Source organism: Esox lucius, chromosome 18 (genome assembly GCF_011004845.1).
Source record: "Esox lucius isolate fEsoLuc1 chromosome 18, fEsoLuc1.pri, whole genome shotgun sequence".
In the NCBI taxonomy this organism is placed as follows: domain Eukaryota; kingdom Metazoa; phylum Chordata; class Actinopteri; order Esociformes; family Esocidae; genus Esox; species Esox lucius.
In genome coordinates, this window is record NC_047586.1 from 21,217,504 (window position 1) to 21,233,467 (window position 15,964).

Sequence of the window (15,964 nt, forward strand, 5' to 3'; positions counted from 1 at the left end):
GCCAGGATCTAATCATCAAAAAGCATTCCCTGGCATTTCGGGAAAGAGCTAAACAAATCAAGGTGTTGTTGACCCAGGAATAAAAGAAGAGTCAAGGCCTTGAAGAACAGAAGGAACAAAAGGAGCCTTTAGCCTTTTTTCTTTTTTTACCCTCTTTTACCAGGTAAGCATGCTAAGAACTTATTCTTATTTACAGCAATGACCTGGAAGCAATTAGGGAGAATGGTGTTGCTCAGGGACAGAATGACAGGGTTCTTCACCTCATCGACTTGAGGATTAGACCAACGACATTTCGTTTACTGGCCCAATGCTTTTGACCACAAGGCTTTTCTGCCTCCCCGATTGAAGGAGATTGAAAGTAAACAAGGTTTAATGTGGAGGACAAAAGCCTTGAGTTCAGCTTGAACCAGCTCCCTATGCTCCTAATCCCTCACTGCAGGGGTTGGTCTGATTATTGCCAGACAGGGTTCAAACACTATTTGCTATAATTACAACCAGACTGGCTTAAAAAACGATTTGATATCACTTCTGCGGTACCTTATCTGAGCTCGACTGAGCTTAGCTGGCACAACAAACAGAACAGTCACAAGTAAAAACCCTCCTATTTTGGAGTTTCTACTTCCGCTCAAAGTATTTAAAACATTGAATGGCATTCACACTAGGGTTGCTGGATACTGAAAATAACTGACATTGCCATATATATTGTGATATAAATAAAACAGAGGATGTCTTCAGAAAGAGCTTTGGCTATCATCCTGACAGTCTGTATCCTTCATTCTTCCCCAGCTCCATCCTCTACAATAAACATTTATGAAACTTATGAAAGTTGTTATATTTCAGAACAGGTTGCTAGGTAATAATATGTAACAGTAAGAGTATAGCAATAGCAGTAGTACAATAGAATGCGCAATTGGGCATAATTTACCAACTGCAAGATGCAGTTTGCAAACAATGACATTTCAGGTGGAAGTCCTCATTAATAAAGTGTACGGTCAGACTTATGTAGGGCTCCGTTGTCCGGCTGGACCACAAGTCCGTTGTTGCTGTATAATATTCCACTTGTAACAGCTCTGTTTCAACTTGTGTCTTGCATTTCACGTACAGCTCTGGGATGGCAACTTGAGAAAAATAGTTGCGTGACGGCATTACATACCGCTTGTCAAGCAAACGGATCATTTGTTTTTAAAACTCTCTTTGTTAACCGTGTTAATTGGTACCATGTTTTTGGCGACGTGAAATGTTATTGAATCGGTGATGTGTGCGTCTGCCGTTTGGAACCATTCTTGTACGGTGTTTCTGCTTTGGACGGCATTGAGATGCTTTGCACTCGTCATACGAAGATTTGTGGCGCCGCCTTAAATTATCAAACCAATTGGTCGTGTTGCCTCGTGTTGTGGCAACAATTGCAAGGTACTCTCGACAAAGTACCTGGTTTTGGTCAACATCCTGTCTATAGCCGAAATATTTCAGTATTATTGACGATGCATTTCTTTATGCAACCAAATTCTCCATTTGGGCCTTTTTTTGCCTGTTCCTCACACATAATTTCATCACGGTCAAGCAGAGCCTGCATGTCAACCACGTTCAGCAACGAACTCCGTGTTTAAAATAATAATAATTAACGGTGTATCCAATAACCCATAAATCGGAGTAAATTACGTTATATCAGACTGATATAATGCTGATATAAATATATATATATATATATATATATATATATTGTAGACTGATATGTTTCGCACGTTCTGTGATGTGACTTGCGGACGCGTACATCGCAATGTCGATGCTGAAACGATATATCGTGCCGCCCTCATTCACACTCAGGTCTGAATTTAACACTCCCAACCTCACTACAATGAAAACTGTGACCATGATCCTTATATCCTCTGACCCCAATCCCCCGTGTCTGCATATCATCTTCATGTACAAAAGAATCCATTATGATCGACAGGTTATTGGCTTGTGAATGCAAGTCACAATTGCACTCTGTTCCGAGGATCAGGCCTGGTAACACTGATTCTGATCTTTGGCCAGTACACTCTGTCATCATGCCAATCTGATCCATTAATTAAATCTATTAAATCCAATAGAGCAATATCTGAAAACAGAAAAACTCTGGTCTTGTAATATCAATGTCAATATCTCCCACAGTAAAAGCCCTATTTATTCATTTGAAACTATATACATACTATATATACACACTTCTATGATTTAGAATAAGGCATTAGAGCAAGTAATATGTAATGACAACATTGCCTGCTTTAAATGGTAAAATAATTATGCTATGGAAGGAAGAGAAATGGAATAGAATAATGATATTCATTAAGGGGAGTATTTTTAATTACAGTATTTTGCTGTAATTCCATGTGATTGATGTATGCTGGTTGACTACGAGGTTGTATCCCTTGATTCTAGAGACCTTGACACCAGACTCCAGTCACTACGTCAGGGCCAAACAGACTGAAAGGACATGGCAGAATGGTCAAACATATAAAGGTTTATGCTTTACTGCCACTCTAATATCTTCCCAGTTCAAAAACTTATATAATACACTTTATAGATATAAAAGATATTCAAGATTTCTAACATGCAATTTCTAACTATACAGTAAGCTGCAGCACACATTTCACCATGTTTCACTATTAACAAAACCTCAAATGACAGCATAAGTTACTGTTTCCCATTAAATTCATACTTTAATGGCAGCCTGTTAGTTGATCAACCTATGAAAATGACTATGAGTGAAATGACCCAGTAATCAGCGGGCCTTTAGATGCTGGCGAGGTCACAACGATGTCACAACGATGTCAGGGGGAAAGGCTACAGCAACAACCGCCAATGAAGATGGTGCACTGGTGCTTAGGCCCATGGTGGGAGCAACTCGATCAAAAGCTATTGGGCTACTTATTATTAGCTAAAGTGCACACATGGCTGATATGTAGCCCACGTGGACAAAAAAAGGACTAGAGCAACAGGCTGAGCGATGCCGGGCCCGCTCTGGGTCGACCGAACGCCACGGCTAAATGAAACCGTGCTCTGAGGAACAACGCGATAACACTTCAAATGACCACACACAGTAACGTGTCAGACTTGGCAACAGGAGAGTCAGAGAAGAAAACCTAAAAAGGGATTGTTTTCATTCGAAGGGTTGCTGTGGCTTCCAGGGTAACCTCTTGGCAATGTTCAATCCTGGGAAATGTTTTCATTAATAACTTAAGACATTAGCATGGAGGGACGGTCCATCCTTTCTTTAGACTGACGCATCCAATAATACAGCACAAGCTGGACGAGAGACTGTCTTAGACCTGAATCAATAAAGTGGATCGAACAACACTCAAACAGACTTCCTTTCTTGTTGTAAATCAGGTGGGGAGTCGGAGACTTGGAGAGACAGACAAGGAAAGAAAGATGGAGAGAAAGATAGAGCGACAGAGGTAAAGATGTTGATGGGCGCCTTTGGGCCAGCAATAGTCCCTCTCCCTCTCAAAATAGCCTACCGAAACCATTGGAGAGTAGAAAGGAGCAGCAAGGAGTAGAGAGGAACACAGATGGACATGTGTCAATGGTAATAATAGAACACTAGTCAGCCTCACAGCAGCTCAACTTAAAGGGATCATAGGCCCCAAACTGTCTGTTCACTGTGGATAACTCAACACAAGCAGCCCTCCCATCTCAAAAACCATTTAACAGACAGGACCTCCCCATTCATTTTACCTTACGGTCTTAACTTTCAGAGCTAAGACCAAACACAACATGCCAGACGAAACACAACGTAAAAGACAATACCATATACAACATCGTACAAATATTCAAGAAAGACTGTCCCAGTTCATATCAAGGCAGCACTCAGTCAGCATTCTGAAGTGACGCCCTTTGATGCCCTGAACACTCCGGTTGTTGGGAACGCAGTAACGTAGGTTGGACCATACTGATGGGGTAAATGGGATCTAAACGCAGATTTACAGAGACCAAAGGGATTGTTATCCCTGGGACCAGGTATTTCAACTAGAATGTAGATCTTTGAAGCACAGTACCTTTTGAAAATCTTCAGATAAACTTGCAGAGGACACATTCTCTTGAGGCAATTCAAGAAGCGGTAATCCAGGGATCCCATCCCTTTCACAGGACAAAGACCATGGCTACGTCACAAATGGCACCCTAATCACTATATAACGCTAACTGTACGTAGTACCTACATAACCAAAGCAGCCTAACCCTAGATCTTAGCAATCAACCATACTTGAGGGGTTTTGCATGGAAGCTAGAAGATCTTTCAGTCCAATCAACAGTAGGCTAGTAACAGAAGCGGCATTCAGTTTAGCCTACGGTCCACCAGGCCAGGCTGAACCAAGCGGTAATGTGTATTCATAGACTATTTGGTTGTGAGAGCATTTAAATGGGAGGATATTTGTATTTTATTCAAACGTAGGCAGACAAGTCTAACGGGGACTTGTCCACGCCTCATTAGGCCTACAGCCGCATTCGGCAGGACCACACAATGTAAACCTGCAGAAAGCTCAGCCCTGATAGTTCGCCTGTCCAAACACTGCGTTGCGTCCGTCTCCATGCTATTCCACCCTGTTACACAACCTCATAAAAACATCTACAAAGAGCTGCGGTTTGACAGGCTGTTCAAGAGCGTCTATTCGAGCCACTACACTTGATTCCAAAAACTCTGTCCTCATCTTTGATTGTATTTGACCTTCGGACGACAGATGAACGTTATCATATCATCAGAGGTCCGGAAGACTGACCTCTTCAATCCCACCCTCTTGACCAGCACAGTCTGCTCACAAGTGGGGTGCTGTAAAGAGAACAGGTGCCATTTGAAAAACTTCAGGTCACACAGCTGCTCTTCTGCTAAAACATCCTGGACCAATCAAAACCATTTAATTGCAGTGGGATTTTCTGCGGACATACAGCTGACCACAACACCTCCACGCTTGCCTCTTTGACAGCACTGATTATGCAGTAACATTACAATCATAACAGTTTTCTCTTTCGTTCAAATAAAAACAAAGACACAATGCACACACACAGACACACAGACAGACAGACACACAGACAGACAGACACACAGACAGACAGACACACAGACAGACAGACAGACCTTATTAAGCGTTCGATCTTCTAGTGGAGGCCTGTAACATCTAAACACACACTGACGCAACGTTAAAAGGTACCTTATGACAAGCAAAAACACACCTATCATCAAGGCTTTGGCTCGTAGGTCCTGATCCCTCGTTTTTGTCTCCCGCTGTTTCGCTAACTGTTCAGGTAGTTTTGGCCAGGGAGATACAGTATATGTGTGTGTGTGTGTCTGTGTATCCTGGTTAGCGGTTGCACTTGCCAGAGGTCATAAACTAGAACGGCTGTTTAACTAAACCAACAAAGACAAAACTGAGGTGTGTTCTGTTTACACACACACAAAAAACACACACACACAACTCAGAAACAAATTCTACTAGAGCAATACAACTCTGGAACGGCAGAACAACATTCAGCCTACTGTATAACTTGTCAAACATCCAGAAACCTCTGTAACCTCTTTATAATCGACTATGTCTGATGATCCAATGTATCTATTCAAATTGCACAAACACATTGATCTTCCAATCCTGGAAGCCTTATAATTCAGAGGAGCTGTTAGGGAATATGGTGGTGTGTTGGGATATTATACAGTAAAATGAAATAGGACATAAAGGAGATCACACTGAATCAAATGGCTGTGGTCAGTGCTTGCTTACTGTCTCATGCTAAATTCATTGGAAACCAGGAAACAAACGATCAGTGTTTATGTTGGTTCACTGGAAAACCGCAGAAGGGAAGCCTACGCTGAGAGAAACTTGTTTTACGGCTCCCATCCCACCTGATCTATGTCTATGTGTGGGTTCTAATGTCACATTCAGTTACACACATTACCTATAGGATGAAGAGCCAGTTTGTCTGTCTGTGTGTGTGTGTGTATACGGTATGTATGTGTGTGTGTGTGTGTGTGTGTGTGTGTGTGTGTGTGTATACGGTATGTATGTGTAGCAATACAGCCTTTAATATGTATAGTGGTTACTGTAGTAAAAACATACTCGGTCGAAAATCAAGGGAGAAATAGAAGCTTGTATTATTAAAAAGCAACGCAGCAGAGTTGTCTAGATGTTACCTGTTCAATCAGTCTCAGCTATACTTCCGGTAACACCTCAATTTATAGACATGGCTGCCCAGAGTTATGTTTTTGTGTGTGAATGGGTATCTATGCATACATACATACAGGTATGTTTAAACTAGTGCATTTTGATGTTACTGAGACCAATCCAACCCGTTTCTCTACTTTACCAAACGTCAACACAAAACCTTTGCTTCACGGCTATGGTGGAAACATGTCTGTACAATATGTTAAATGGCACATCAATTACTCCTATCCTCTCCTCTCCTGTTCTCTGGAAGCTGTTCTAAATAAGGCTTCCTTAATCTACAGAGATGGAAGAGGTCCAAAGGTGAGCAATTACATTCAGAAAACAGCAAAACTACATAGTATCACAAGCTAGTCCTAGTTGTTCATAGCTAAGTAGCATGTGGTTTCATTGAACCCTTTTGTGATGGAAACTCAGTGTTTCAGTGAAGCGTGTTGCCTGTTGGGACCACTCTGCTGCTGACACACACACACACACACACACACACACACACACACACACACACACACACACACACACACACACACACACACACACACACACACACACACACACACACACACACTGGTGCTCAGGAGACAAAGGCAGATGGACTCAGAAAAATAGGGAACATCACCTTTACATCCCAGTTTTCTCCATCTATCTCTTCCCCCCTCTCCCTCTCTGTCCGCCTCTCCCTCCCTGTCCGCCTCTCCCTCTCTGTCCGTCTCTCCCTCTCTGTCCGTCTCTCCCTCTCTGTCCGTCTCTCCCTCTCTGTCAGTCTCTCCCTCTCTGTCAGTCTCTCCCTCTCTGTCAGTCTCTCCCTCTCTGTCAGTCTGTCCGCCTCTCCCTCTCTGTCCGCATCTCCCTCTCTGTCCGCCTCTCCCTCTCTCCCCGTCTCTCCCTCTCTGTCCGCCTCTCCCTCTCTCCCTCTCTGTCCGCCTCTCCCTCTCTCCCTCTCTGTCCGTCTCTCCCTCTCTGTCAGTCTGTCCGCCTCTCCCTCTCTGTCAGTCTGTCCGTCTCTCCCTCTCTGTCCGTCTCTCCCTCTCTGTCCGCCTCTCCCCCTCCCTGTCCGTCTCTCCCCCTCCCTGTCCGTCTCTCCCTCCCTGTCCGTCTCTCCCTCCCTGTCCGTCTCTCCCCCTCCGTCGGTCTCTCCCTCCCTGTCCACCTCTCCCCCTCCGTCGGTCTCTCCCTCTCTGTCCGCCTCTCCCTCGCTGTCTACCTCTCTGTCCGCCTCTCCCTCCCTGTCTCCCTCTCTGTCCGCCTCTCCCTCCGTCTCCCTCCCTGTCCGTCTCTCCCTCTCTGTCCGTCTCTCCCTCCCTGTCAGTCTGTCCGCCTCTCCCTCTCTGTCAGTCTGTCCGTCTCTCCCTCCCTGTCCGTCTCTCCCTCTCTGTCCGCCTCTCCCTCTCTGTCCGCCTCTCCCTCCCTGTCCGCCTCTCCCTCCCTGTCCGCCTCTCCCTCCCTGTCCGTCTCTCCCTCCCTGTCCGTCTCTCCCTCCCTGTCCGCCTCTCCCTCCCTGTCCGCCTCTCCCTCCCTGTCCGTCTCTCCCTCCCTGTCCGTCTCTCCCTCCCTGTCCGTCTCTCCCTCCCTGTCCGCCTCTCCCTCCCTGTCCGCCTCTCCCTCCCTGTCCGCCTCTCCCTCCCTGTCCGCCTCTCCCTCCCTGTCCGCCTCTCCCTCCCTGTCCGCCTCTCCCTCCCTGTCCGCCTCTCCCTCTCTGTCCGTCTCTCCCTCCCTGTCCGTCTCTCCCTCTCTGTCTGTCTCTCCCTCCCTGTCAGTCTGTCCGCCTCTCCCTCTCTGTCAGTCTGTCCGCCTCTCCCTCTCTGTCAGTCTGTCAGTCCGTCTCTGTCAGTCGGTCCGTCTCTGTCAGTCGGTCCGTCTCTCCCAGTCTGTCCGTCTCTCCCAGTCGGTCCGTCTCTCCCAGTCGGTCCGTCTCTCCCTCTCGGTCCGTCTCTCCCTCTCGGTCCGTCTCTCCCTCTCGGTCTCTATGAGTTATATAGATAGGCTAGCAGTTTATTTCAAGTCAAGCAAACTGGAGTTAAAACATGTACTTAACATAAATGTACTTAACCCTTAATACACTTCCGTCCAACAAAGGATTCATGTGTGTGTGTGTGTATATGGTATGTGTGTGTGTGTGTGTGTGTGTATGTGTGTATATGGGACGTGTGTGTGTGTGTGTGTGTGTGTATATGGGACGTGTGTGTGTGTTTATGATTGCTGTGTGTCTGTTCCAGTAGACAGTCTGACTGAAACTCCCCCTCCCAACAACTGAATACTAGAAGTCTGATGGGGAGGAGGGATCCCTTTGGGCAATCAGCAATCAGTATATCAGAGGTCTGTGGTGGGTATGCGTACGCTGCTAAGCTGAAACAGGGAGTTCCCTGTGCGTAACGAGACGGAAGGAGGGAGAGAAGGGGGTGGGGGGGGGGCACAGAGAGAGAGGTCAATCTGGTGCATTACTTCAGTTAACCCTTTCCACCCCTGAAGACAAATCCATTTCATCGACAGCTGCTGCTGGACAGACGTCTATCACAGACTTGAATGACTGCTACATAAAGCAGCCCGACACGGACACGGGAGACAACAACCACAACGGCCTGGAGAGGATTCCTCTGGCTAGGGCCTTCAGCCCCTAGTGGCCTTCCTTTTACAGAGGGACCGGTGAAAGCATTATGGGATATGTAGTTGGAATAATACAAATTAAGTCTATGTTGGATGCAAATAGCGGGCCTGTTGTTAGAATGCCATGTATGTGGTATGATGGAACGGTTTCGCCGTCACCCTGTGTACAATGTTGCATTTCTTTGAGCGATCAAATACTTTTCTGTCCTAGAGGAATTTTAGCTGTGCATGTCCGCGCGTGTGTATGTCCGTGTGCCTGTTTCTATCCTTTGTGGGTCATGTAGCTGAACCATTTTGTCCCTCATTTAGACCAGATTAGGAGGGCTAGAGTTTTGCTCACGCTGGTACACACACACTCTGGGTTCTCCTCAACAAGGTTTGCCCAAACATGGTCACAATCCCAAACACACCACACACACACCACACACCATACAGGCCAGTGACCTCGCAGTCCCAGCAGAAACATTGGAGCTAAGAAGAACTTGATTATCCTCTGAATAGACTGACCCTGCTGCCCCCTGGACAGATCATTAGTGGAATATGTTATCAACCAGACCAATGACTGACAGACAACAGCTTGATGCAGGTTTCTCCTAACCCTCTTCTCTTCCCCCCCGCTCTCCTTCCTTTCTGCCCATTTGCTAACAATTTCAGAGTGACCCCCTCAGAGAGGGATAGAAAGAGATATATATAGGTATATGGAAAGGAAAGAAAAATCTCAGAAATAAATTAAGAGAACACTGCAGCTTTTTCTTGCCTTTCCAAAAAAGTCGAAAAAGGAAGGTTTTGTGTGAGGAACAGAAGGGTTAAAATGAAGAGACCACTGCATAGTGAACACTTCTCTTCCTCACTCAAAACTTTCCTTTTCAACTTTTTTGGAAAGGAAAGAAAAAGGTGCAGTGGTTTCTTAATTTTTCCGGAGATATGTGTTTGTGTGTGTGTGTGTGTGTTTGTTTATATACACGCACACACACACACACACACACACACACACAGGTGTGTGTGATTGTACATGCACGTGTGTTTAAAAATCAGCAAGCGAGTAAAGCGATGGAGGGAAAGAAAGGGAGAGAAAGAAGGAGGAGAGGGAGACATGGGGGAGAGAGAGAGAGACACGGGGGAGAGAGAGAGAGACACGGGGGAGAGAGGGGGACAGGGAGCTCTCCAGGGAAAGCACAGCAAAACCTCAGAATTCATCCCCTGCCCAAATAAGTACCTATGAAAGAGGATTTGTGTGGCCTGCTGACCCCTTAGATAAGGCAGCCAGGGGAACACGGCATACTTTCCAACCTTCGAAATAGAACAGGGCCATATACAGAGAGACAGACAGAGGTAGAGGGGAGAGAGGGGGCAGGGGTTAGAGTCTTCCCCAGGACAAGCACTGTCCACCAGGGGAGACCAAGACCCACAGTCCGGTTGTGAAGTAGGACATCCGTGTGGATTTACGGGAGAAGCCGGGTCATCTGGTAGATGGTCGTACGACAGTGCACAAGAAAAACGGAGGCAGTCAAACTTTCCCCGACTTCCTGGCAGGTAACCTCGAGGCTTTGTGTGCCTTAAGATCACGTTTCAGATTTCCGTGAATCGTTGCTCCCGTTGATTACTGTTCAAAATGGTTTCTGTCAGGATCGCTGGCGGCTTGTTAACTGTTACTATCGTGTATTTCTAGTGACTGCCAAATGCTACTGCTGGCCATTTCCCACACTGGATATGACAACAATCACAGGAGCGTAGGAAGGAAAGAAAACAAGCCTTACAAAAGAATGCAACTGTACTTGAGCAAACAATTAAAATTAGATCCAAAATGACAAACTTCCATAAAAACTTCTCAACATTTTTTTCCATTTTGTTTTCCATTTTGTTTCTATGTGGACATAGAAAAGTTGATGTAGGGAGAGAGAGACACTGAGAAAGAGGGAGAATACCTTTTGTGACAAACAACTCTCTTCCACAGATGTGGCTCCACTCTGACACCACTGGTCACCATAGTAACCTGCCAGCCAGTAATAGCTCTCCCTACTGCAGCAGCAATTCCATCCGGGGGGAATGATTGGCTGGGTCCATCAAGTGCGTGCACGCACGAACGCACGCACGCGGTCTCCTGGTAGCAGTGTTCAGGCCAACTGGGATCCCAGTGTATTTATAGAGACTGTGACTCATAGGGGGTTGCCACACACACCAAGGAGATACATGACCCTCGCAGGCTAGTGGGCTCTAAAAGCAGCCATCTATTCCCATTAGGATTGAGGAACATCACCAGGACAAACGGCCTGGGCCGGCACCCTGGTGGTAGGAGCACAGGGAGGCCTACTACTGCAACGGGCACTTAAATGTAGCCTAGCTGACGATGGCTGGATCTGGAACCGTAGAGAACAACCAGTCTCATGTACGTTCACCTTGTTCTCTGGCTGCAGTCACGGTCAGTCTAATTACAAGAGCAGGATTAATCCTAAATCTGGTCTAATGAATGTGCATTCAGTGCACTATGAAGATGATCGCTCCGCCTTCCTTGTATCGGGGCGATCAAACGGAAGATAGAAGTCTCATTGCTTGATCTGTTCCCTCTGCATCTTCTAGTTATTTCTCTCACCGTTAACCTGACCTCCGTGGGTTTACCTGACCTCCGTGGGTTTACCTGACCTCCGTGGGTTTACCTGACCTCCGTGGGTTTACCTGACCTCCGTGGGTTTACCTGACCTCCGTGGGTTTCTCAAGCTGAGCCGGTGAATCTTTAGTTGAAACATGTTTGTTTTGTAAAACTCAAAATACTACTGTTGGAGTAGTAGGTGAGTATAGTTGTATTAGTTAAGTTAAGGTTGGAGTAGGAGCCGAGACTAATTGTAGTAATAAATCGGGAGTAATATTGTAGTGACTGTTGGAGTAGTAGGTGAGGTTAATTGTAGTAGTGTAGTGAGGGCTGGAGCAGAAGGTATATAACTACAGTAGTATTGTTACTTTTGGAGTAGTATGTAAGTAGAATTGTAGTAGTATAGTGATTGTTTTTGTAGTAGTTGAGCATTACTAGTGTAGTGGCTGTTGGAGTAGTAGGTGAGTATAATTGTAGGGATTGAATAGTGTTAAGCTCTAGTAGTAACCTGTGGTCCTAAACCGCACTCCCTCGTGCCTCATTGATTAGACATAGTAATATATTAATATTGTTCTTACCAGACAGACAAAGGTTCAGCAAATTGGATTGAAGGGGGATTGCGCAATGGAGAGCTGGGGACAGCACTGGACCAGGTTCTGTTGAGAGAGAAGGCAGGTATGTTGTTGAATGTTCTCCCAGCAGATGTAAAATTACTCTGCTAAAGGGAGAGTAACAACACAACTGAGTAAGGACAGCCCCAATGAGTCCAGGGACATTGTGTTTTGTCAATTAGATTGATTGCATTTATTTGACACTAAAAAAGGAGAGCTTCAGTTGTGTTTGAGCCTTTTAATAATAGACACCGAAACTCCAATCTAGAGCGACTTTCAGCATTGAGTAAACATTTTCGTGGTACTAGCACCTTTTGTCCAATCCATGGGACAAGGGTGTCTCGCCTTCTACTGAATCAACTTTCAATAAAAAGCTACCAGACACTACGGGCACCCCAAACAGTAATGACTTCTGAAAATTACCTGGAAAATCACACAACTGGCTTTGCATCTGCAGAGATGAAAAAGAGCGAGAGAGAGAGAGAGAGAGCGAGAGAGAGAGCGCAAGAGAGAGAGAGAGAGCGAGAGAGCGCAAGAGAGAAAGAGAGAGAGAGCGAGCAAAAGAGAGAGAGAGAGAGCGAGCAAAAGAGAGAGAGAGAGAGAGAGAGAGAGAGAGAGAGAGAGAGAGAGAGAGAGAGAGAGAGAGAGAGAGAGAGAGAGAGAAAGAGCACAAGAGAGAGAAAGAGCACAAGAGAGAGAAAGAGCACGAGAGAGAGAGAGAAATGAAGAGAATGCATCCCAGAGTTAATCATTTCCTGTTTAATAGGCCTCTAGTGTGCAATTACTTCACTTCTCCCCCCCCCCCCCCCTCCCAATCTCTGTCCCTCCTCTCTGCCACTTTCAGGCCTAGTCAAAAGGCCTCTTCCACAGCCTGTCCGTGTGGATACAGTTAGGCAGTTCTATGGTAAACATGTCAAGCGGTTCCACTCAGTGAAAGTGGCTTTCACAGGCCTCTTCACTTGGAGGAGACGGTCAAACCACCAGGCACCAAAAAAGGAAGGCCGTCGAGGCATATAGGCTCATATTTATGCAAGATAATGTTTTGGTGGGAACATGGCACTTAGCCAGTGAGTTGGTAAGCGAGGGAAAGTGAGACTAAAAGAACGAGCGTGGAAAGGAGGACGAATTAAAAGAAGAGGAAAACGGATGAGGTGACTTCCGGTTTTGTGAAAAGCCAGCATTCAAACAGCCCTGTTTCCGTGGAAGCCGCAGACAAACACTGAGGATAAAAATGGATGATCCCAAGTCGCCGGTTTAAGTGTGTTTTGACTGTCGTCTGGTCTAGAACCATTTCTCCAGACTGTAGGTCGACGCCGCCTGGGTAAAGACCATGGATGTCAAATACACAGCTCACAGCTCGTGTGACCGACAAGCGAACGCGTTAACATGAACAGATTGGCGATGGTGACCAGCGTTTCTGGTCTCTCTCCCCTCCTTGTTCACTCAATCGCCCTTATCTGCTTTCTAATTTCACAAAATCTTAATTTTTTTGCCTTTCTGCCTGTCTGTCTGTCTGTCTCACTCTCCCACTGTAGACAGGGAACTCTCTTTCCATCGTGATCAGAGCAGTGAGTTTATTTATAGGCCCTGCCAGTGTTATTCCAGGTGACATTCCAGCAGAGATTTGAAGTATCAGGCAGGCGGCCGATATTCCTGTTGATTAGTACAGCATATAAAAGGATGGAAATCTCCCTAAACACTAACGCACGCATGCACGCACACACAAATGCATTTACACACGTATATGAAAAAACTAAAACACACACAACAGAGAAGTATGTTCTGAGGAAGTGTTTACACACCAACAAACCTTTGGGAGTGAAATATCAAGTTGTGGGTAAAAGCAAAAAAACATTCATTCTTCAAATAATAATTTTGATCTTGCAAATATACACACGCACACCCACAGCACCAGTCAAATGTTTGGACACTTGCCTATTCAAAGGTAATTCTTTTTTCGTACTATTTTTCACATTAGCGAAGACAACAAATCTATGAAATAATGTAACAAATCTGTGGGTGTGTTTTGGGTCATTGTTCAGCTCAAAAACAAATAATAGTCCCACTAAGCGCAAGCCAGATGGGATGACATACTGCTACAGAACGCTGTGGTAGCCATGCTGGTTGAGTGTGCCTTGAATCATAAATAAATCACAGCGTCACAAGCAAAGCACCGCCACACCATCAGTGGGAAACGTGGAGATGATCTGTTCACCCAATCAGAGTTTCACAAAGACATGGCGATGGGAATAAAAAGTCTAATTTTTACTCATCAGACCAAATGTAAATTTCTCATGCTTCTCGGCCCAAGCAACTCAACTTACTGGCATCCTTTAGTAGTGGTTTCTTTGCAGTAATTCGACCACAAAAGGCCTGATTCACACAGTCGCCTCTGATCAGCTGATGTTGAGATGTCTTTGAATTCGGTGAAGCATTTATATGGGCATATTTAAATGCATTCCAGGTGACTAACTCGAGAAGCTGGTTGAGAGAAAGCGAAGAGTATGCAAAAGCTGTCATCAAGGCAAAGGGTTTCTATTTTGAAGAATTTACAATATGAAATATAATTTTGATCTGTTGAACACCATTTCATTGCTACATGATTCCATTTGTTATTTAAAAGTGTTGAGGTCTTCACTATTATTCTACAATGTGGAAAATAGTAAAACTCCAAGACAAATTTTGAATGAGTAGGTGTCCAAAGGTTTCACTAGTACTGTATGCATGCATGCACAGACGCACGCACACACACTGGACAACAAAAAAGAGGAAAGAAGTAGCACATGTCTCCAGATAATGACTTAGTCTCCTCATATCATCTCAGGTGAAGACAGAACGTGTCATAGCAAACGACTGTTGGGAGTGACGGTTCCTGCTCAAACACTAAGGGAGACACGTACAAGCACGCACAAACACACCCTCAACGCTGCTCTCGATTCCGTCACTCCCCCCGCTCCGAGGCCGCCTCTGAGGGGACGGTATACAAAAGCTGCCTTCTCATTGGAGCTGGGCTCTGAGAAAACCCCGCCCCCGACCCGTACGTCACATTGCAGCGGCTTCCAGTAGGACGGCTGGGGTTCTGAAAAGGCTGGAGGGGTCGGGGGGCCACCATATTGAATACTGCTCTTCTAAAGATAGACTGTGGTGACGGAACGCAGGGTTGAATGAAGCAGGAAGAGGAGAGGTGTGAACGATGGGGTGAGAGCTGATGTTCCAAAGACACTAGTCTGTCCCTTCACTTCCTTCCTTAATGACTTCCATTACTAAGGTCAGGAGTACTTCCTGTTCACATGGCCTGATCAGCAAAAGAATGTAGCCAATCACTTGAGACATTTGTTTTTCCTAGGGGGGAATGTTTAAGCCTGCTCTCATGTCCCGCCAGATCAGTAAGGACGGCGGAGAGTTAAACGGGGAAGAAGAACGAGGCGAGGACATGAGGAAGAGTAGCAGGGTGAGACTTTTGAGTCCACTTCAAACAGCCTCTGGACAGCGAGTGGGGGACGGGAGTAAGAGCAGATACTAATAAGTGGAGGGAGTTACTCTGAGATCAGTCTCTCGCTGTATAAGCTGTGCTATCAACAGTCGGTGCTGCTGTTAAAGAAACCCCTCAGATACATGGAGGGCTGTGTGGGTGTATTGGATATGGTAAGACATGGAGGGCTGTGTGGGTGTATTGGATATGGTAAGACACATGGAGGGCTGTGTGGGTGTATTGAATATGGTAAGACACATGGAGGGCTGTGTGGGTGTATTGGATATGGTAAGACACATGGAGGGCTGTGTGGGTGTATTGGATATGGTAAGACATGGAGGGCTGTGTGGGTGTATTGGATATGGTAAGACACATGGAGGGCTGTGTGGGTGTATTGGATATGGTAAGACACATGGAGGGCTGTGTGGGTGTATTGGATATGGTAAGAGACATGGAGGGCTGTGTGGGTGTATTGGATATGGTAAGACATGGAGGGCTGTGTGGG

The 15,964-nt window shown here is 45.8% G+C and overlaps 1 protein-coding gene across 4 annotated transcripts in view; it reads right to left on the reverse strand.

Moving 5' to 3' along the window:
- Window positions 1-15,964, reverse strand: part of LOC105017521 (1-phosphatidylinositol 4,5-bisphosphate phosphodiesterase beta-4) — a 99,948-nt gene that overhangs the window by 58,095 nt on the left and 25,889 nt on the right. For all 4 annotated transcript variants that reach the window (XM_010882195.4, XM_010882194.4, XM_020056451.3 and 1 more), the window contains exon 3: window positions 11,955-12,032. The gene's annotated coding sequence lies outside the window, so the exon portion shown is untranslated. The remainder of the gene's footprint in view (window positions 1-11,954; window positions 12,033-15,964) is intronic.